Source organism: Musa acuminata, chromosome BXJ3-10 (genome assembly GCF_036884655.1).
Source record: "Musa acuminata AAA Group cultivar baxijiao chromosome BXJ3-10, Cavendish_Baxijiao_AAA, whole genome shotgun sequence".
Lineage (NCBI taxonomy): Eukaryota > Viridiplantae > Streptophyta > Magnoliopsida > Zingiberales > Musaceae > Musa > Musa acuminata.
The window spans coordinates 1,677,311-1,700,665 of NC_088358.1; positions in this window are offsets into that span (position 1 = coordinate 1,677,311).

Consider the following 23,355-nt stretch of genomic DNA (forward strand, 5'->3'; position numbering starts at 1 on the left):
AAATTTAATTTTTTTAATGGTCGTATCAATAAAAAAAAAGCTATTTTAAAGGCTTAAAAATAAATGATAATATTTAAATATTTTCAAAATTTTATATTATATATATTTTTTTCAAATATATAAATATTTGTTTTATTATTTTTATAAATTTAAAATTAATTTCATATTTTTTTATTTTTATTAATATATATTAATATTATTTAATTTATGAATTATTATTTATTTTGAACCAGTTTAATTTTTGGATCGGTTCAATATAATGGATTGTGTCAATATAATGGTTTTGAAAAGGAGGAGAGCTGACGATAAAATAAATGAGTGACTAAGGAAAACAACAGTATTTAATGTGGCATTTAGTGGAAAAAAGAAATAGATAATTTGTTTTTGCATTTAAGTAAGTATAAAAATGCTTTGCGCCAAAACTAGTTAAATTCTCAAAAAAAAAAAAAAAAACTTCTAACCTTAAGAATTTCTTGTAAAACTCTCCTACTTTAAAAATACTTCTACAGTAATCTTGATCATATAAAAAGATTATTTTACCCCTATCTTCATTAGATGCACTGTCAGATTCATCGATGCCTCCATCCTTCACCATCGCCCTTGTCTCCCTATACTACCCTTATCTCTGCAGACCCTATGAGTCACGTTCCTCCTTCCTCACCTGTGATCAATGACATAAGAGGAGCATACGGGTGATGGCATGAGTGCACAAGCCACTCCTCCTTCCTAACCTATGGTCAATAATGAAAGCTCACAACCATCCCCCCTATAGTGGATGATAAAGGTATATAGGTCACTCCCTCTCCTTCCTCCCTTGCAGCCAATGGTGAGGGCGCATGAGCCTTCCCTTTGTTTCCTTACCCCTGGTCGACACCCAAAGGGCATGGGTTATGCCATCTCCTTCCTCACCCACGATTAATAATGAGGGTGTTGAATCTCGAATTTTGATGATGAAACCAATCGATAAGTGTTTATGTTTTAATCTACGTTTTGAGTGATACAGGATGCTTCGATAAAGATGAGATAATTAAAGCAGGAAGAATCATGTTGTGCCAAGGGAAAACATGTCAGAAGATTAGACGTTGGGCTGGAGGAACGATCGACGTATCGACAGAAGGCTTCGGACCGTGGATTCGGGCATCGGGCTAAGAAGAGCGAATATTGCGTTAAGGATATCGGAGTTGCGGAGTCAACTGGCCGATTGGGCAATAGGTCGCAAGAGAGGACGATGCGTTGAAGAATCGGACGAAGCGTCGAGGGACCAATGACATGCTGGACAATATGATTAATGCTTAGTATTAATTGTCTAGATCGAAGTATATTTTTACATGTGTGGGATTAACTATGATAGCAAGGTATGAAGCAAAATGAAGTCCCGGAGTCAAGGATGTGATTTCATTGGGAGTTCGAGAGTTCGTCGGAAGTTTGGACGTTCGTCAGAAGTTCTCGTGGAACCAGCCGAGAAATCTCAGAGCTTGCTAGAGAAGCTCGTTGAAACTCGCCAAGAAGATCTTCGTGAAGTCCAAGAGCTTGTCGAGAGTCCGCCAGAACATTACAGAGAGTTCGTCGGAAGTTCACTAGAAGATCGTTAGAAGCTCGTTGGAAGAATAGACTTACGAACTTGTTTAGCTCAGATTATGTCTTAGGAATCGTAGTTAGCACATAATTGGGTTTGGATTTGGGCCAACCCAATTAGGGGCCAGCTAGGCCCATATAAGGACTGTGTTGGGCCCAATAAGAGGCCCAAACAATGACCCAAGAAGTCTCACCGTCATGACACAGTCTTTGAGACTATGTCAGACGGTGGTACCGCTAGTTTGGGCAATTGTACCACCCTTGGCAGGGTGCCAGGTAGTGGTACCACCCAGCACTACTCCCTAGGCGGTAGTATCGCCCAGGGCAGTGTCAGCGTCAGACTGACACCGGGCGATGGTACCGCCCAGCGTAGGTAGTAGTATCACCCATGCCCGGGGAACCCAGGATGGAAAAGTTTTAGGCTCCAAGTTTGAATTAACTTGAAGCCTATAAATACCCCTCTCATCTCTGGTTAAAGCACATAAGCACAAAGAGTTTAAAAAGAAAGAAATGCTACTAAAATCTTATGCAATCTCCTCTCCCTCTTCTAAGTGTTAGGCTAGTTTGAGAGAGGAGTAAGCGAGTGCTTGTAAGGGTTATCTCCTAAACCTGTGAAAAGGAGAAGAGGGGTGTAAAAGGTAGTTGGTCTTCGCCTATTGAAGGAAGACCTCTAGTGGACGCCGGTGACCTCGTCGGTGGAGGAAGCCGAAAGTGGATGTTGGTCACGTTGATCGAACCACTCTAAAATCTAGTTTGCATTTTATTCTTGATATTTACTTTACTGCAAACTAAGTCTTTACATCCACTACTCTTTTATGTATGTTTTCAAAGTATTACCTTTACGAAACAGTTTTACGTCGGAAACGATTTTAATCGCAATGAAGTTTTTAAACCGACATTATTTTATCACTGCACTAATCCACCCCCCCTCTTAGTGCCAACCCCCGATCCTAACAATTGGTATCAAAGCCATGGTTTTCTAATTTGGTTTAACACCCAAAGAGAAATGACACTTTTCGGCTTTCAAGAGGGTCACTCTCTCATTCATCCTCCCTTTTGCAATGGGACGGACTACACTTATTGGAAAACTCAAATGAGAGTTTTCTTGCTTTCATTGAATCTCGATTTATGGTATATAGTCGAATTCGATTTTCAAAGGTCTTCTCTTTCAATGAACTATTGGAATGATTTGGAGAAGAATGCTTTTTCTCTAAATGCAAAGGCTATGAATACCTTATTTTGCACTTTAGACAAAAACGAGTTTAATTGAGTTTCTACTTGTGAAACGACTTTTGAGATTTAGCACATATTAGAAGTCACACACGACACGAAGGCATAAGTAGAGTAAAAGATTCGAAAATCAATCTTTTAATGTATGATTTTGAACTTTTTCATATGAAACCAAGTGAGACTATTGGAGATATATACACCCATTTTACGGATGTCGTCAATAGTCTAAAAGCACTTGGTAAAAGCTTTTCAAATTTTGAACTCGTTAACAAGATTTTGCGCTCACTTTCTAAAACTTGGGATTCAAAAGTAATCGCTATTCAAGAATCAAAAAATTTAAATACTTTTTTTATCGAAGAACTAATAGGGTCTTTGATTACCTATGAAATGACGTACAATGCACATGAAGAACTCAAGAATCATCTTCCAAAGAACAAGAAGGATTTTGAACTTAGAACATTTGAAGACCACTCAATCACAAGCTCAAGTGATGGTAAACTTGAACTCATTAAGAAATTTAAAAAGTTAATGAAATAAAAATTAAAGAATAAAAAGAATACAACTACTTGCTTTGAATGCAAGAAGAAGAACACAAATTGGGATGAATCAAGCTCCTCCGAAGATGAGGAGAAAGTCAACAAAGGCGAGGAAGCAAACTACACCTCAATGGCTTTCAACGATGAGGTAATCAAAATCCCCTTAATCTATTTCAAAATTACATGATGCTTTTCATGATGCATTTATTTTTTTAAAAATAATTATTTTTCTTGAAAATTATATGTTTAAAAATGATAATACAAAAATTATGTTCATGCTAGTAATTTTAAAAATGATAATAAAAATTACATGTTTTATAATGGAATAAAATGTTAGATTTAAATCTAATAATGATTATATGTATGTTTTTTCAAGAATAAATAATATGTATCTTGATGATTTCTGAATTTGAGTAAAACCATACTTGATGTTTTAATGAAAATATTAAGAAGTTTGATATCATGCCTAATGATGATGCATGGCTTTTGTTTGGAAAACTAAGCATGAAAAGTTGATTCACCTAAAAAGAAAATTGCTTTATGAAATCAATTTCGATGATGCATAATGATATAATTATGTAATAAAAATATTAAATATTTTAAAACCATGTTTTGATCATACTTAATAAATTTTGAAATTATGCATTATGATTCTTGATATCTATGGATTATTGATTTTCACGGTAATAAAAGTGGCTTTTTTGGTTATAAGCAAGATAAATGATTTTTATGACGAAATTTATTTTTCAATTCTAAATATTGATGCATATTTTTATTTGACATAAATAAAAAAGGGGCATGCTTGAATGAAGTAAATCACAAAAATAACTAAAAAGAGAAAAGTATTTTTCTTGAAAAAATTTTTTCTCTATCTTATTGACTTTGATGAATCTATTTGATCATCTTTTTATGAATCTCTTGAAAATAATTTTGATTTGACGATTTGAATTTGAATGAGTTTGTATTCAAATCATGATCTTGATTTCTTGGATTTACTACTTGAGATTTTTTTTAATCAAGATCTCTTCTTTGTACACCTATAATTTTTGCTATTTATAAAAAGAAGAGATTTGATAAAATGAATCATGTCTTTTGTAATTCAAGATGTCTTATCTTTCATGACATGATTTATGGCTTGTATGCCTTGAAATTATTGAAATATTTTATATTATTTTATTGTTCCCTTATTCTTTCTTGTTTACAATGATAAAAGAGGGAAAAGTTATTATCATGCATGGTAGGATGTAATTTGACAAATTAATACCATCATGATTTGAAACATTTATGATTTGGAATGATGCATATGCTTTTTATTGTAATGATATATGTGATGCATATGATGTGTATCATGAATGCTTTAAATGATGAATGTTTGGCATCATGATCAAAATATTGATAAATGCTTAATATGTATGATATGCTCATAATGATAATTTATTAGGTATCGTGCATGAAAAATGAAATGTAAGGTTTTTAAAAATGTGCATATTTTAATTTGAAAATATAATGATGCACAAATAAGATTGATATTTACCTTTGTCATAATTTGAAAATTGATGTAAAGGGGGAGCAAAATATGCTAAAAAGCAAATTTGCTAGCTCGCACAATTCAAGAAGAAAGCAAAAATTACACTTCTCAAAAGAGAAGAAATTGCTATCTTGAACATCACCAAGAATTCCTAGCTTGAAATCTCAAGAAGATGCAAAAATATGCTATCTTGTAATGGAATATAAAAAGAAATAACTTTTGTATATAAACAAATACTAGCAGGTCATAACATACAACGGAATTAAATAGAACCACAATCAAATATAACACCAAGATATACATGAAAAACCCCTCCAATGTGAAGGGTAAAAACCATGGGGTAAACTAGAGATAATCCACTATAAGAATAATGAATATACAAATCTCAATCTCTTGCCCAAAACCCTAACAACAGTCACAAGAGAATAACTGGGATACAAGGATTACGTCACTGTGCACAATATCTAAATCCTCCCTAATTCTCCCCAAGTAATCATAGTAAAAATCTACTGTAGATTTGATCTAACCTCAGATGAGAACACTGCTAGATGATAAAGAATAGTATTTTTGTATTGTCTTTGTCTTTTTCCCTTTCTTTCTCTTGTTTTTCTACCTTGTTCTCCTACTTTTTTTTAGAATCATGTGGCTGCTATAATCACTCCACGTTGCTGTAGTTTTTCTCCCCCAAAAATATAGCCACCTTATCTCAAAACGCAGCCACCACACCCCCCTAATATTTGTTGGGAAATCTTGGGGGCGACATCACATGCGCAGCGGAAGAACAAGAAAACAAAATCCCCGATTCCCAAAGAGATGTTCGTTGTCGTGCGAAGATTGGTGTGCAAAATCCGCGAAACTTAAAACTGCGTATAGAGTAGATTGTGTTACCTAGGGAGATCGTATATCCATGTTTCCTTGCAGATCTTTAGGAGAGGGTGAAGAAGGTCAAGCGTCCTTCCTTGTATATCCATGTTTCCTTGCGTATAGAGTAGATTGCAGAACTTAAAACGACGCTCCTCAAAACTTCAGGCCTGCTCTGAGGTGGAGAGAGGGAGGAGAATAGGAGAGGCAAGCAAAGGCTCAAGCCTATGAGGCTCTAAATCTCTCCTATTTATAGAGGTCCTTTGTCAAACCCTAATGGATCCTCGCCTAGTGGGTATTGGATCTGCATCTAATAACCCAAGCCTTTTAGATTAGTGGATCTCTATCCAATAATCTCTCATGGGCTCTTATTGGATCTCGTTCATGGGATCCAATAATTCAGGGCTTATTGGATATCCAATAAGACAAGGGCTTCGTCGGATATCTCATATCCAAACCTTTACTCATCGCAATGCCTACCATATGTGTGTGACCCTTTAGGCCCAATATCGAGCTGGCCGTGAGTCATACCTGTCAAAACTCCTTCTAACTCAGTGAATTGTTATCTCTGTAATAATTCACTTGACTCATCGACTACGGACGTACTAGGCCACTATGCTATAGTCCCCAGATGATACAGGGGAATCCAATCCATTGGACCTCTTTGTCCTCAGTTACCATGTACCTATAGTCCCTCATCCATCTAATATCCTAGAAATTGTATATCGAGCATGGTGCTGTCAGACCCATACAGTTTCTACTCAAGTCTCGCTCTAATCGGATTCTCCCGGAGAACTCTTTCTCTCTCAACCCGAATGACCCTAGCTAGGGATTTGTCTGAGCAAGAACACATGAGATATTCCTCTCATGACGCCGAGAGTTGATGATCCTCTATCGACACTCAATAGCCCTCGTAAGGTCGACTACCACTCCCAATGACCAACTGTACTAGATCTAGGACAGCCAAACCTATAAGTCTGGTATCAAAGAGTGGAGCACTCATACAGGACATCCTTGGTGTCTCAAGTCTAAGGACCAGATATACCACTAGGACTACGGAATCACTGTCTGACAATAAGGCATCATCAACCATCCAACATTCTGTAAGCGGATCAATCAGTGAACTCATTCTCCAATGAGCACCTGTACTGTATCCCTAGTGTCCCTACATGAGCAGCTATGAGACTAGCTACATCTATCATATGGACGGGTATACAGCACACCAGTCTGTCCGGTTATCAAGATGTCCCTCTCGAGTAACCTATGACCGGGATTATTTAGGATTCTGTATTTAAAGGTGAATCGATCTCATTATCATGATCTCATCACGATCTGAGTCCCATTACACAAATCCAAGGACATCACAATATATATATGCATATATGCAATAGTTATAAAGTGATATATGCCAAAATATAATAAGCAAAAAGATTCTGTATCAAGTCACACATGTCATCACTCATGTGATTGGCTTGTTGGGCATCTATGACTAGCAATCTCCCACTTGACCTAAAGCTAATTACCTATGTGTCCGATCCCCATCAGAACCCTGTGACGCTCAAAGACAATCTGAGACAACGGCTTTGTCAGTGGATCTGCAATGTTATCTTCGGATGGAACACTTTCCACTACTACATCTCCTCGGGTTACGATCTCTTGATAAGCTGGAACATTCTCAGAACACTTCTGATGAGACCCGGGTTCCCTTATTTGAGTAATCGCCCCATAGTTGTCGTAATATAAGGAAGTCGACTTCTCGCTATCCGGCACGACTCCTAAATCTGTGATGAACTTCTTCACCCAAACTCCCTCCTTTGCTGCATCTGATGTAGCAATGTACTTCGCCTCTATGGTCGAGTCAATAGTAGTATCTTGCTTGGAACTCTTCCAGCACATTGCTCCTCCATTCAAGGTGTACACATACCCTGAATTCGACTTGCTATCATCGACATCAGACTGAAAACTTGAATCTGTGTAGCCTTCAACCTTAAGGCTACTACCTCTATATACTAATAAAATATCCTTAGTCCTTCTCAAGTACTTAAGGATACACTTTACTACTTTCCAGTGCTCGAAGCCTGGATCCGCCTGATACCTGCTCGTGACACTCAGAGCATGCGTTATATCAGGCCTAGTACATAGCATGACATACATGATAGACCCTATTGCTAAGGCATAAGGTATTATATCCATGTTCGCCCTTTCTTCTGGAGTCTTTGGGGACATACTCGTAGAAAGCGATATCCCATGTCTCATCGGTATGAGACCTCTCTTAGAATTTTCCATGCCAAACCTTTTGACAATGGTTTCTATGTACTTGGATTGGGACAAGCCAAGCATCCTCTTGGATCTATCTCTATAGATTCTAATCCCCAAGATATAGGATGCTTCCCCTAAGTCCTTCATGGAGAAATGTATAGATAACCAAGCCTTTATTATGGATAGCATTCCTACGTCATTACCAATGATCAGGATGTCATCCACATATAACACCAAAAAGGTGATAGCACTCCCACTTACCTTCCTGTACACACAAGGCTCATCTTCGTTCTTAATGAAGTCATAAGATCTGATTGCCTCATCAAATCTTATGTTCCAACTTTGGGAAGCTTGCTTTAGTCCATAAATGGATCTAAGCAACCTACACACCTTATCTGGACAGTTCTTGGACACAAATCCCTCAGGTTGCATCATGTACACTTCCTCCTCGAGGTTCCCATTGAGGAATGCGGTTTTCACATCCATCTGCCAAATCTCATAATCATAGTGTGCTACAATAGCCAATAGAATTCTGATGGATTTTAGCATTGCTACGGGTGAGAAGGTTTCGTCGTAGTCAACACCTTGTCTTTGACGATACCCCTTAGCCACTAGCCTTGCTTTATAGGTCTCTACCTTTCCATCTACTCTGATCTTTTTCTTAAAGATCCACTTGCAACCGATGGGTACAATACCTTCGGGCGTATCAACTAGGTTCCAAACCTTGTTGGAGTACATAGAATCCATCTCAGAATTCATGGCTTCTTGTCACTTCCTGGAGTCTATACTCATAATAGCCTCCTCGTAGGTCTGAGGATCAATATCCTCAACATCCTCTCCTCTAATATGTCCCACATACCTCTCAGGAGGATCGGATACTCTATTAGACCTATGTAAAGTTGAAACTTGTGTATTAGGTACCTGAACAGACTCGGGCTGTAGAGTAGTGCCTGAGCTTGGTTCTCCAACCTCGCTCAACTCTATCATTCTCCCACTATCACCGCCAAGAATGTGTTCCTTCTCAAAGAACACTGCTCTCTTAGATACAAAGACCTTTTGGTCCTTGAGATGATAGAAATAATACACACAAGTTTCCTTGGGGTATCCCACAAATTTGCATCGCTCTGTCCTTGATTCTAACTTATCGGGGTTGTGTCTTTTAACGTGGACAGGACAGCCCCAAATCTTAACAATCTTAAGATCAAGCTTCTTCCCTTTCCATATCTCATATGGTGTAGACACTACCAACTTAATCGGAACTCTGTTCAGAAGGTAAGCTGCGATTCCTAGGGCATATCCCCAGAATGAGATGGGTAGGTCAGCGAAACTCATCATGGACCGTACCATGTCTAATAGTGTACGATTTCTCCTTTCAGAGATACCATTGAGTTGAGGTGTGTAAGGAGGTGTCCATTGGGATAATATCCCATGGTCCTTGAGGAACTGAGTAAACTCTATACTTAAGTACTCACCTCCTCGATCTGATCAAAGAGTTTTGATACTCTTTCCAGTCTGGTTCTCCACCTCATTCTTATACTCTCTGAATTTCTCAAAGGCCTCGGACTTGTACTTCATTAAGTACACATATCCATACCTTGAGAAATCATCAGTAAAGGTAATGAAGTAGGAGTAACCACCAATGGCATGAGTTGACATGAGTCCACATACATCACTATGTATGAGTTCCAACAGCTCAGTTGCTCTCTCTCCAGTTCCACTAAATGGAGAGTTGGTCAGTTTTCCACGAAGGCAAGGCTCATAAGTTGCATATGACACATAGTCGAATGGATCTAGATATCCATCATTTAGTAACTTTTGAATCATTCTTTCATGGATGTGACCTAGCCTACAATGCCACAGGTATACACTGTTCACCTCATCTTGTTTCCTCTTGGACACATTTACATTCATGATATGTGGAGTAATGTCTAACATAAATAAACCATTATGCAATGTTCCTTTCTTGATGATCTTATCATCTAATAATATCGAACAACCATTATTCTCGAAAACTAATTTATATCCACTAACTGTCAATGATGAAATGGAGATAATGTTTTTGATAATAGAAGGAACAAAATAACATGCATCTAATGCAATAAAAGCTCCACCAAGCAGATGTAGGGCGACCTTGCCAACAGCTACTCAGCAACTTTTGCTCAATTACCCATCTTGAGGTCCATCTCGCCTCTCTCTAGTCTCCTAGGCCTTGCTAGAACCTACAACGAATTGCATATATGATAAACACTACCGGTATCCAATACCCATGTGTTATCATAAGAGTCTGACAAATGGAGACTGATCATAAATGTACCTAAAGCTTCATCAAGCTTTTGTTTTGCCCTTTCTATAAGGTACTCTTTGCAGTTCCTCTTCCAATGCTCATCTTTGCCATAGTGGAAGCACTGGCTTTTGTCCTTTGCTAGGTCTTTCTTAGCAACATTTGCTTTATCTGGTCTGCCCTTGCCCTTTCCCTTCTTAAGGGACCTTTCTGCTTTCCTTTTCTTTTTGGTCTCACCAGTATAGAAAACTGGCTTCTCTTTCTTAATAGTACTCTATACCTCCCTCAACATATTGAGGAGCTCTGGGAGAGTCATCTCAAGTTTGTTCATATTAAAATTCATTATGAACTGTGAAAAAGAATCTTGTAGGGACTGAAGCACAATGTCCACACACAAGTTATCCTCTAGGACCATTCCTAGACCTATGAGTTTCTCTATCCACTCAATCATCTTTAGGACGTGGTTCTGAACCGGTGTCCCCTCAGTCATCCTAGCGCGGAAGAGACTCTTGTATATTTCATATCGCTGAGTCCTTCCCTATTCCTCAAACAATTTACGGACATATAGAAGAATGAATCTGGCATCCATCTTTTCATATTGTTTCTGTAACTCAGGAGTCATAGAGCCCAACATATAGCACTGAACAAGAGTGGAGTCATCAATGTACTTCACGTAGAGAGTGATCTCATCCTCACTTGCCCCTTCTTCGAATGTAGGTATTACTGTATCAAGGACGTACACGATTTTCTCTACCGTGAGAACAATTCTCAAGTTACGAAGCCAATTCGTATAATTTGGACCATTGAGGCGGTTGACATCAAGTATGCCATGTAAGGGATTTGAAAGTGACATTTTCTGAAAATAAAGATGCAGTATAAATGAATAACATGCAGATTTTGCAAGAAATAAACTATCAAGATATGGACTTCTATCTTAATATGCTCCCACTATTTTACTAACGAGTCACACGACACCCTCAGCACATGAAATGGAAGTCTCCGGTAGACTTCTAGTGGGGATCAAGATCCAATCAGCGTCTTAGTGTAACCTCGAGGGACTCGACCAATCACACTAAGCCTAAAAGGTAGGCAACTCTTGTCGATCACAACTCCATGTGATTCCTGTCTTGTTCGGCCTCCGAATCACCATGGTCTCGAGGGACTCAACCAACCATGATGCTCGGTTAAGTCAACACCTTCGTTACAAGATGAGTCTGATTTGATGATATACCCTCGAGGGACTCGACCAAGCATACCATGTCCTCAGGTCACCGGTGACATCTCTATGTCGTAAGCAAGATAGCGAATCGTGATATAGGTGAGTCTCGAGGGACTCGACCAACTCAACCTACACCGGGAATCGGTTCCTACTTATAACGATGGAAGGCTACGTGGGTCAATCTAATTGCCTCACGTTTACCGACTTAATATTATCGAGAGAAATATTTCTATGATTTGGTCTCCTAATATGACATGTCACACATATACATATTTAATATATATCTACATCGCATGCAAATATATATACATATCTAGTATGTGTATAAGTAATCACACCAGATGATCATAGACCACAACTTAATGTGATTAGGCCCGAGCTAGTAGGCCTAATCACTCACATCAAGATCTATGTGTGCAATGGTGCATCTCCATGCCTTGTGATCGTCCATCTCGTCCTCGTCGGTTCCGTCAACATCTCGATGCATATTCATGCATCACAATCGTCCGTCTCGTGGGTCCCGCTATCACATTCATGCTCCCGCTGCGCCTCCTCATATGATTACAACTTAATCATAGGCACGCAGGCCCGATAATAAACGAGAAATATAATGGAGGCTCGTAGATCTCAATAATAATAATCACAAGTACACACATCACACGGTCCATGATCATCCGTCCACACATCATACATCACATGTATAAATAATCATCATCATGTATGACTACTAGATAATGATAAAAATAATAATCAACTAAACCTTTTAATTAATTAGTATTTTATGAAATCAGGGATATATAGGGAAATTTCTGAATTCATAGGGGTATTTTCATAATTTGGATAAAAGGATAGAATTTGAATTTCTGAAATGCATAGAGGTAAAACTATCTTTTTGCCCAAGAATGCCCTAATCCCTACTCCCCCCGCAGGCGGTGCTGTCCCGCCGGGCGGCCGCCCCTGCGGGGGGGGGGGGGGGGGTTTCGCTCGCGGGAGAAACGACCGCAGGCGCCTCTGCCTGCGGGCTGCCAGCCCCGCCGGACGCAAGCCTACTACAAGCAGGCCACCGGCCGGCTGCTGCAGACGCAGCCCCTGTGCTGCTTGTGGCTGCGCTACACGCACGTAGATCGATGGCAGTAAATGTTGCTGCCCTTTCTCGCGTCAAAATTCTTCCTAAACACAACACACACGTAGTTCAAAATCAATCATTCACACGAAACCTGGCTCTGATACCACTGTTGGGAAATCATGGGGGCGACATCACATGCGCAGCGGAAGAACAAGAAAACAAAATCCCCGATTCCCAAAGAGATGTTCGTCGTCGTGTGAAGATTGGTGCGCAAAATCCGCGAAACTTAAAACTGCGTATAGAGTAGATTGTGTTACCTAGGGAGATCGTATATCCCTATTTCCTTGCAGGTCTTTAGGAGAGAGTGAAGGCGGTCAAGCGTCCTCCTCTCTAGTGGTGATCCACACAACAGGGCTACGACGATGCTCCTTAAAACTCCAGGTCTGCTCTGAGGTAGAGAGGGGGAGGAGAATAGGAGAGGCAAGCAAAGGCTCTAGCCTTTGAGGCTCTGAATCCCTCCTATTTATAGAGGTCCCCTATCAAACCCTAATGGATCCTCGCCTAGTGGGTATTGGATCTGCATCCAATAACCCAAGCCTTTTAGATTAGTGGATCTCTATCCAATAATCTCTCATGGGCTCTTATTAGATCTCGTCCATAGGATCCAATAATTTAGGGGCTTATTGGATATCCAATAAGATAAGGGCTCCGTCGGATATCTCATATCTGAACCTCTACTCATCGCAATGCCTACCATATGTGTGTGACCCTCTAGGCCCAATATCGAGCTTGCAGTAAGTCATACCTGTCAGAACTCCTTCTAACTCAGTGAATTATTATCTCTGTAATAATTCACTTGACTCATCGACTACGCATATACTAGGCCACTACGTCGTAGTCCCCAAACGATATAGGGGAATCTAATCCATTGGACCTGTCTGTCCTCAGTTACCGTGTACCTATAGTCCCTCATCCATCTAATATCCTAGAGATCATATATCGAGCATGGTGCTGTCAAACCCATACGGTTTCTACTCGAGTCTCGCTCTAATCGGATTCTCCCGGAGAACTCTTTCTCTCTCAACCCGAATGACCCTAGCAAGGGATTTGTCTGAGCAAGAATACATGGGATATTCCTCTCATAACGCCGAGAGTGGATGATCCTATATCAACACTCAATAGCCCTCGTAAGATCGACTACCACTCCCAATGACCAGTTGTACTAGATTTGGGACAACCAAACTTATAAGTCTGGTATCAAAGAGTGGAGCACTCATACAGGACATCCTTGGTGTCTCAAGTCTAAGGACCAGATATACCACTAGGACTACGGAATCGCTGTCTGACAATAAGGCATTATCAACCATCCGACATTCTGTAAGCGGATCAATCAGTGAACTCATTCTCCAATGAGCACCTGTATTGTATCCCTAATGTCCCTACACGAACAGTTATGAGACCAGCTGCATCCATCGTATGGACGGGTATACAGTACACCAATCTGTCCGGTTATCACAATGTCCCTCTTGAGTAACTTATAATCGGGATTATTTAGGATCTGTGTTTAAATGTGAATCGATCTTATTATCGTGATCTCATCACGATCCGATTCCCATTGCACAAATCAAAGGACATCACAATATATATATGCATATATGCAATAGTTATAAAGTGATATATTTCAAAATATAATAAGCAAAAAGATTTTGTATCAAGTCACATGTGCCATCACTCACGTGATTGGCTTGTTGGGCACCTATGACTAGTAATATTGATCTAGGGTAAGGTCAAAGGGGTGTGGGCTGTGGGCTGATAAAGCCCACCATGGGTTGAACCCACTATGGGTTGTCAGCCCAACTGTCACATCCTGGAATTTATATATATATATATATATATCTTTCCACACAGGCCAAATAGATAAACATCACTTTATTCATCATCTATAACCATTTATTACAATTCATTTATTCATCAAATTACAAATAGAAAAGTAAACATAGTGATGTTAACTTCAAGAGTCATCCAAGTGGCTCTACCTAGCGGTAGAGGAAGGTCCGCTCTCCACTGGAATCCGATTTAGTACTAGAGGGAGGCTGCTCTGAAAATCAAAAACAAAGAAAATTCAGCAACGCTGAGTACGAACCCCAAAAGTCAAATCAAGATGAATACATGATCAAAATTCAATCAATCATCTCATTGGCGTATATCAAGAACCCGAAGGAGCACTCCCCCAATAGCGGATGGAGAGGCTTTATCCTACGGGATGAGTTTGTGTTCTCCCAACAGCGGATGGAGGCAAACTCATATCACACTCCCAACAGCGGATGGAGTGGTATCCCACACCCGCCAAAGTGGGGACACGTTCCTCCCAACAGCGGATGGAGGAACCGTCCAGCCGCCACGTCTGACGGCCCGCTAATCCCCGAAGGGAATTGCCCTACCTGCCCTTGGCAGGGAAATAACATAATCTCACACTAGTCATGTCCCTATAGGGATGAAATAACTCATTTAAACATTTCTTTCAAATATCATCAATACCAAATAATACAAATTAGCCCTCAATTGACTTGAACTCTAGTTCAATTGATCCAATTGAACTCAATTTACTAGGACCTAACTGAACCGATCTCTAATCCTTATTTAACTGGTCTGGAACCACCCTAGACTAGTATAATTTGGATTAGATTAGGTTCAATTTAGGTTAAACTAACTTGAATAAGTCAATCAATTTGGAATCACCCTGAATTGATTTAGACTAATCAAGCCTAATTTAGTTCAATCAATACTTGGGCTCAAATCCAACAATAATATTGAGCTAGATTAAGCCAGCTCATCTACTAGTCATGTGCATTATATATGACTGGGCATGCATCACACAAAGCTGGCCCAACCTTGGCCCATGGACTGGTCATGTGCATCGCATGTGACCGCCCATGATGGTTAGGCTGGGTTAGCCTACGGGCCAAGGCCTGATCCGTGGGTTGGGCCTGGTCTACTGATTAGGCCTAGCCAATAGGCTGTAGCCTGACCTATGGGTTGGGCCTGGCCTGTGAGCAATTTCAATCCAAATAATATATAATTTCATACCGCAACATATATTCATTAGCAATATAAACAAAAAATATAATAACGCATTGAATGATAGACAAGGAGATAAGCTTTAAAACAAGGAAATAACATTCTAATTTAAATGGAAATCATAATACATTAAAAGACATAAACTTTAATATAATGAAATAACCTTCTAAATTCACATAAAAATCATGCTTTTAATACATATAAAATTTCAACATATTCTAGTCAAATTCTAAATCATTCAGAATAGCATATTCTAAATTTCAAATTAATAAATATCACAAAAGATTCTAGATAACATATTTTAATCTAATAATATTTTAATCCAGATAAGATTAAAGATAAATAGTAATATTAGGAAATATTAGATAAAACATATAATTTTTTTAACATCTTTAAATCTACAATAAAAACTTAATCATGGGTCAACATTATACAAGTGATTACTTTAATGTAATAATAAAAAAAATTTAACATTTAAAGAATTGATAAACATTTTTCAAACTACAAGCTTTCAACATTCAAAGAATCAAAATAAAAACTAAAACTTTTAAATTTAAGAAAGGCAGGGAAACCTACCTCTTGTCAACAGGGTGTAACTCCTCGTTCTCTTGTCAACAGGGTGTAACTCCTCGTTCCTCCCGCTGCCAGGCTCGACTAGGTGAGGAACGAAGGAGAGAAATCCCTCCCTTTAAATAGGACGAGGTGAGCCTCTATTAAGGGAAATAAATTTTAATTTTTATGTTTATTTAATATAAATTATTTTCATTTAATATACTAACAAATATGATGTCATCATATTTGGAATACTTACTAGTTATTTCCTTAATTCATATCAACAAACAAGGAAGTAGATTAAGATTTCCTTAAATTATAATAACAAGTAAGGAAAGGAAATCAATTCATAACTTAAATATTTGATGTGATTACATCAACAACCTCCCCCTTCAGCCCATAAAGGAGGTTGTCCCATGACTCCTCAATGTGAAGCCATGCTGACCAGTTGTCGACATATCTCCTGTCTTTCTTTCGGTAGAGTCTTTGTCAATATGTTTGCTCCTTTGTCATCTGTGTGAATTTTCTGAAGCTACAACTACTTCTCTTTCTACTTACTTTCAACTGCTTTCTGGTAACTCTCTGGTTCACCTGCATCAGTAAGCATCATATACTCATCTGTAGAGTATCTTCTAGAAGGTTGTCGTTGTCTAGAATATCTTCTCAATTGAGGTTCTGTAGGAAATTGCTCTTCAACTTCTTCTTGCTCAACATGTCCTAAGATAGATCAACATTAGGCTCTACACCATCTTCCTACACATTTCCCCCATCAACCTGATATACTGGAGGAGTAACTGGGTCACAATCTGCTAATCCTTCTGCAAAAGTCTTGGCTTTTGTCTTCTTCTTCAAATCCTCAAAGGTTTGATTATCAAAGAAGACCAAATCTCTGCTTCTGAAAACCTTCTGATTTTCTGGATCCCAAAGCCTGTAACTAAACTGATCATGTGAGTAACCAAGAAAAATACATTCTGCAGTCTTACCGTCCAACTTGGACCTCTCATTATCTGGAACATGTACAAATGAATGACAACCAAACACTCTCAAATGCTTGTAGAAAATATTTTTCCCTGACCATACATGCTCTGCAACATCACTATCTAGGGTTGTGCATGATGATAAGTTGATCACATCAATTGTAGTCCTCAAAGCCTTATCCCAAAACCTTTTGGGTAGCTTGGCCTGTGAAAGTATACATCTGATCTTTTCCATGATGGTGCGGTTCATCCTCTCTGCAATTGCATTATGCTGAGATGTACCAAGAACTGCCATCTCATGTTGGATCCCATGTGACATACAATAATCATCAAATAATCCTGTGTACTCACCATCATTATCTGATCTTATGCATTTCAATTATCTTTCTGTCTCCCTTTCAACCCTAGCATGAAACTCTTTGAAGACATTAATCACTTGATCTTTGGTCTTCAAAGCATAGGCTCAAACTTTCCTGAAAAAATCATCTATAAAAGTGACAAAATAAAGTGCACCACTTATACCAGGATCATCAACAGATCCACTATGAGTTTTTATCCTCAAAGGATCACATACATATGTATAAACGTAGTCTAAGGCATGCATTTTTTTAGATAAAGCAGGACTAGCAAATGTAACTCTATGTTGTTTACCAGCCAAACAATCAATACAATGATTCAAATGTGTACCTCTAAGGTCTAGCAATACCTCTCTTTTGGAAAGAGCTTGCAACCCCTTCTCGCTCATGTGTCCCAGTGCCTATGCCACAACTCCATGCTGAAGTCTTTCTCTATAGCATTTAACTACTCACCACAAGCTTTGACGTGCAACCTGTACAAAGTATAATATTTCTTTCTACTAGCCATAATAAGAAAACCCTTACTGAGCTTCTATTGTCCTCTATGAAATCTACTATTATAGTCTTCATCATCTAGCCTTCCAACTGAAATTAAATTCAACCTTAAATCAACCACATGCCTCACATCCTTAAGTACCAACTTGCAGCTAAGGTTGGTCTTTAAATGGATATCACCCATGCCAATGATGTTTGTTGTGTCATAGTTGCCCATCTTGACAACACTAAAATTTTCAGACTTATATGTAGCAAAAATCTCCCTCCATGGTGTAGCATGATAAGAAGCACTTGTGTCAATCACCCATTCAAAATCCTGACACACATAAGAAAAAACATCATCAGAAGAAGACAAAATCAAATAATCACCACCATGCACTGTAGCTGTAGTATTATCCTTTGACTCTGTAGACTCCACTTCTTTTTCCTTTTTTTTTGCTCTTCTTAGGTTGCTTACATTGGTTCTTATAATATCCTTTCTCACCACAGTTATAGTAAACAATATCTTTTCTTGATCTCGACTAGCTCCTACCCATGCATGAACTGCTTCTAGACTTTGACCTTCCTCTATTCTCTGAGATAAGTGCTTGTGAATCATTATGAGATTTTGCTGAATTCTTTCTTCTCAACTCCTCATTCAACAAACTACTTGTTACTTGACTCATTATGACAACACCATCCGGCGTAGAATTACTGAGGGAAACCACCAATGTCTCCCAACTTTCTAGTAATGAACTGAGAAGTAACAATATCTACAACTCATCATCAAGAGACATTTTCATAGAGGATAATTGGTTAGTAATACTCTGCATTTCATTCAAATGCTTAGCAATATAAGCACCCTCTCTATATTTTAGGTTCACAAGTTTTCTAATAAAAAAAGCTTTATTACCAACTATTTTTCTTTCATAGAGATCTTCCAATTTTTTCCAAAGAGAATATGCTGAACTTTCAGTAGAAACATAGTGAAATACACTATCATCAAGCCGCTATCGAATAAACCCAACTGTTTTTCGATCTAACCTCTTCCACTTATCATTTGTCATAGTTGTGGGTTTTGCACTATCCCCCTACAAAGGTCCATACAAATCTTTACAATACAAGAGATCTTTCATTCTTGGTTTTCATATCATCCTTATCATCCAATTGTTTCCATTTAAACTAATCATGCGAGAAATATTACTGGCCTCTATGTTCAAAAATATAAAAAACTAAATCACCACAACCCTGCTCTGATACCAGTTAATGAGATATAAAGAGAAATAACTTTTGTATATGAACAAATACTAGCAGGCCATAACATGCAGTGGAATTAAATGGAACCACAATCAATAGAATACCAAGATATACGTGAAAAACCCCTCCAATGTGAAGGGTAAAAACCACGGGACAAACTAGAGATAATCCACTATAAAAATAATGAATATACAAATCTTAATCTTTTGCTCAAATCCCTAGCAATAATCACAAGAGAACAACTGGGATACAAGGATTACGTCACTGTGCATAATATCTAAATCCTCCCTAATTCTCCCCAAGTAATCACAGTAAGAATCTACTGCAGATTTGATCTAACCTCAGATGAGAACATTACTAGATGATAGAGAATAGTCTCTCTACGTTGTCCTTGTCTTCTTCCCTTTCTTTCTCTTATTTTTCTGCCTTATTCTCCTACTTTTCTTTGGAATCACATGGCTGCTACAATCTCTCCACATTGCTGTAGTTTTTCTCACAAAAAAATGTAGCCACCTTATATCAAAACAAAGCCACCACACCCCGTTAATATTGATCTAGAGTTAAGTCAAAGGGGTGTGGGCTGATAAAGCCCACCATGGGCTAAACCCACTATGGGCTATCAGCCCAACATCTTGCACATCGCAAAGAAAAGCAAATATGCCAACTTGCATATCTTTAAATTTGCTAGCTTGTATGTTGTAAAACTTGCATATTTCACGAAGCAAGAGTTGCTTTCTTGAACATCTCTAATTTGCTAGCTTGCATGAGATAGAACTTGCTATCTTGAACACTACAAAGAAGTGTTATCTTGCCTATCTCAAGAAGCAAAAATGCTAAACTTACACATCTAGCAAAATTTACGAACTTCCACAACTCTAAATTTTTGCTAGCTTGCATGATGATAAAAATAGATATTATATTTTTCATGCAATGTATTGAACTTAGATATCTCGAATCTTTGATTGTTGGAACTTCTCCTTTTTGTTGATAAGAAAGGGGGAGAAGTATATTGATGTCATGCATGATTTGATCATGACATGTTTGCTTGGATTTTTGAATCCAAGAGTTTTAATCAATAAGGCATATTGATAGGGGGAGTTTGTTTAAACTCCGAGATTTAAGGTTAACTCCATCATCGATTGGTTGTCATCATCAAAAAGGGGGAGATTGTTGAATCTCAGATTTTGATGATGAAACCAATCGATAAGTGTTTATGTTTTACTCTGTGTTTTAAGTGATGCAGAATGCTTCGATCAAGATGAGACAATTAAAGCAGGAAGAATCATGTTGTGCTGGGGGAAAACATGTTAGAAGATTGTACGTCAGGCCGGAGGAACAATCGACGTATCGACAGAAGGCTTCGGGCCGTGGATTCAGGCATCGGGCCAAGAGGAGTGGATGTTGCACCAAGGATATCAGAGTTGCGGAGTCAACTGGCCGATTAGGCAATAGGCCGTAAGAGAGGACGATGCGCCAAAGAATCGGACGAAGCGTCGAGGGACCAATGACATGCCGGACAACTTGATTAATGCTTAGTATTAATTATCTAGATCGAAGTATGTTTTGTTGAATCTTGTATTTTGATGATAAAACCACTTGATATTTGTTTATAATTTAATCTATGTTTTGAGTGACGTAGGATGCTTCATTCAGGATGAGACAATTAAAGCAGGAAAATCATGTTGTGCCGGAGGAACATGTCAGAAAATTGAACGTCGGGCTGGTGGATCGGTCGACATATCGATAGATGGTTTCGGGCCATGGATTCGGGCATCGGGCCAAGAAGAGCGGGTATTGCGCCAAGGATATCGGAGTTGCGGAGTCAACTGGCCGATTGGGCAATAGGCCGCAAGAGAGGATAATGCGTCGAAGAATCGGACGAAGCGTCGAGGGACTAATGACATGTCGGACAACTTGATTAATTGCTTAGGAGTAATTGTCTAGATCAAACTTTTGTTTTACATGTGTAAGATTAACTATGATAGCTTGAAGTCATAAAGCAAGTCTACCGAAGTCAAGTTCGATGGGTGTTTGAGAGTCCGAAGATGCTGCCGGAACCAACCGAGAAGAAATCGGAAACTTGTTAGAGTTTTCGGAAGTCCACCAAAGAGATCGTCGGAGGTTCGTGGAGATCACCGAGAAGGCTCGGTTACTCACTAAACTCGCCACAAGATCGGGAGCTTATTGGGAGTCTGTCGAAAGAAATCTGAGGGTGTATCGGAAGTCCGTCGGAAGATCGCCAAAAAGCTCGTTGGAAGGAGACTCGACGTTTGCCGGTTAAAAACATGCTTAGGCCTATGTTTTTAGTTGCATAGTTTGCATGTAATTAGGGTTAGGATTAAGGGATAATCGTATATCCCAATTGGGCCCGATATTACCTGGTTTGGGCTAGATTTGAAGCCCATCTAATGACCCGTAGGGTCGGGCGGTGGCACCGCCCAGCACTCGAGAGGTCGGGCGGTGGCATCACCACCGATAGGCGGTGGCACCGCCAGTAAATGGTCAATGTGATATTGATAGGTGGTGGCATCGCCAACTTTGGGAATCCAAGAGAATTCAAATTTGGAGCTCAAATTTGAATCCTCTTGGGGCCTATAAATACTCCTCAATTCTCAGCTAACATAACAATCTTTGGAGAAGCAATAGATTGAGAAAAAAGCCTTAATAAAGTCTTTAGCAAGTCTTGTTTTCAATTGCTTAAGTGTTCACCTCCTTCTTTCCCTTTGAAAATCTGTAAGAGTGTGAACCACTTGTAAAAGGTTGTAAGAGGGGTATTTGTCCTTCCCCTTCAAAGTGATTTGCTAGTAGAAGTTGGGAGCCTCGTCGAAGAAGGCTTCACAAGTGGATGTAGGTCATTTTGACCAAACCACTTTAAATTGGTGTGTTCTGCGAATGTGTGAGTGTTTACCTTTCTTAAACCGTTATTTACATAGCAGCAAGCTTTCAGTTTTTATCTTCTCACTTTACTCAAGCTACTTTCACCAAGTCATTCATTATCGAATCGAAACCTCTACGCATTTAAGAAATCAATTTCAAACTTATGAGTTTTAATCCGTTGTACTAATTCACCCCCTCCCCCTCTTAGTGCTGCTCCAATCCTAACATGTTTTACATGTGCAAGGTTAACTACGATAGCAAGGCATGAAGCAAACTGAGGTCCCAAAGTTAAGGACGCAACTTCTTTGGGAGTTCGAGAGTTCGTCGGAAGTCTCGACGTTTGTCAGAAGTTCTGGCGGAACCAGCCGAGAAGTCTCGGAGCTTGCTAGAGAAGCTCATCAAAACTCGTCAAGAAGATCATTGTGAAGTCCAGGAGCATGCCCAGAGTTTGCCGAAATATTGCCGAGAGATCGACGGAAGTTCGCTAGAAGTTCGTCGGAAGTTCGTCGGAAGAATAGACATAGGGACTTGTTTAGCTCAGATTATGTCTTAGATTTCATAGTTAGCACTTAATTGGGCTTGGATTTAGGCCAACCCAATTAGAGGCTAGCTATGCCTATGTAAGGACTGTGTTGGGCCCAATAAGAGGCTCAAACAGTACCCCAAGAAGTCTCACCATCATGGCATAATCTTCGAGACTATGTTAGGTGGTGGTACCACCAGTCTAGGCGATTGTACCGCCCCTGGAAGGGTGCCAGGCGGTGGTACCGCCCAGCACTACCCCCCAAGTGGTGGTACCGTTAGTCCTGGGCGATGGTACCGCCCAGGATAGTGTCAGCGTCAGACTAACACTAGGCGATGGTACCGCCCAGCACAGGTGGTAGTACCGCCCGTGCCCGGGGAACCCGGGATGAGAAAGTTTTAGGCTCCAAGTTTGAATCAACTTAAAGCCTATAAATACTCTTCTCATCTCTAGTTAAAGCACATAAGCACAAAGAGTTTGAAAAGAAAGAAACGCTGCTAAAATCTTGTACAATCTCCTCACCCTCTTCTAAGTGTTAGACTAGTTTGAGAGAGGAGTAAGTGAGTGCTTGTAAGGGTTATCTCCTAAACCTGTAAAAAGGAGAAGAGAGGTATAAAAGGTGGTTGGTATTTGCCTATTGAAGGAAGACCTCTAGTGGACGTCAGTGACGTCATCGGAGGAGAAAGCCGAAAGTGGATATAGGTCA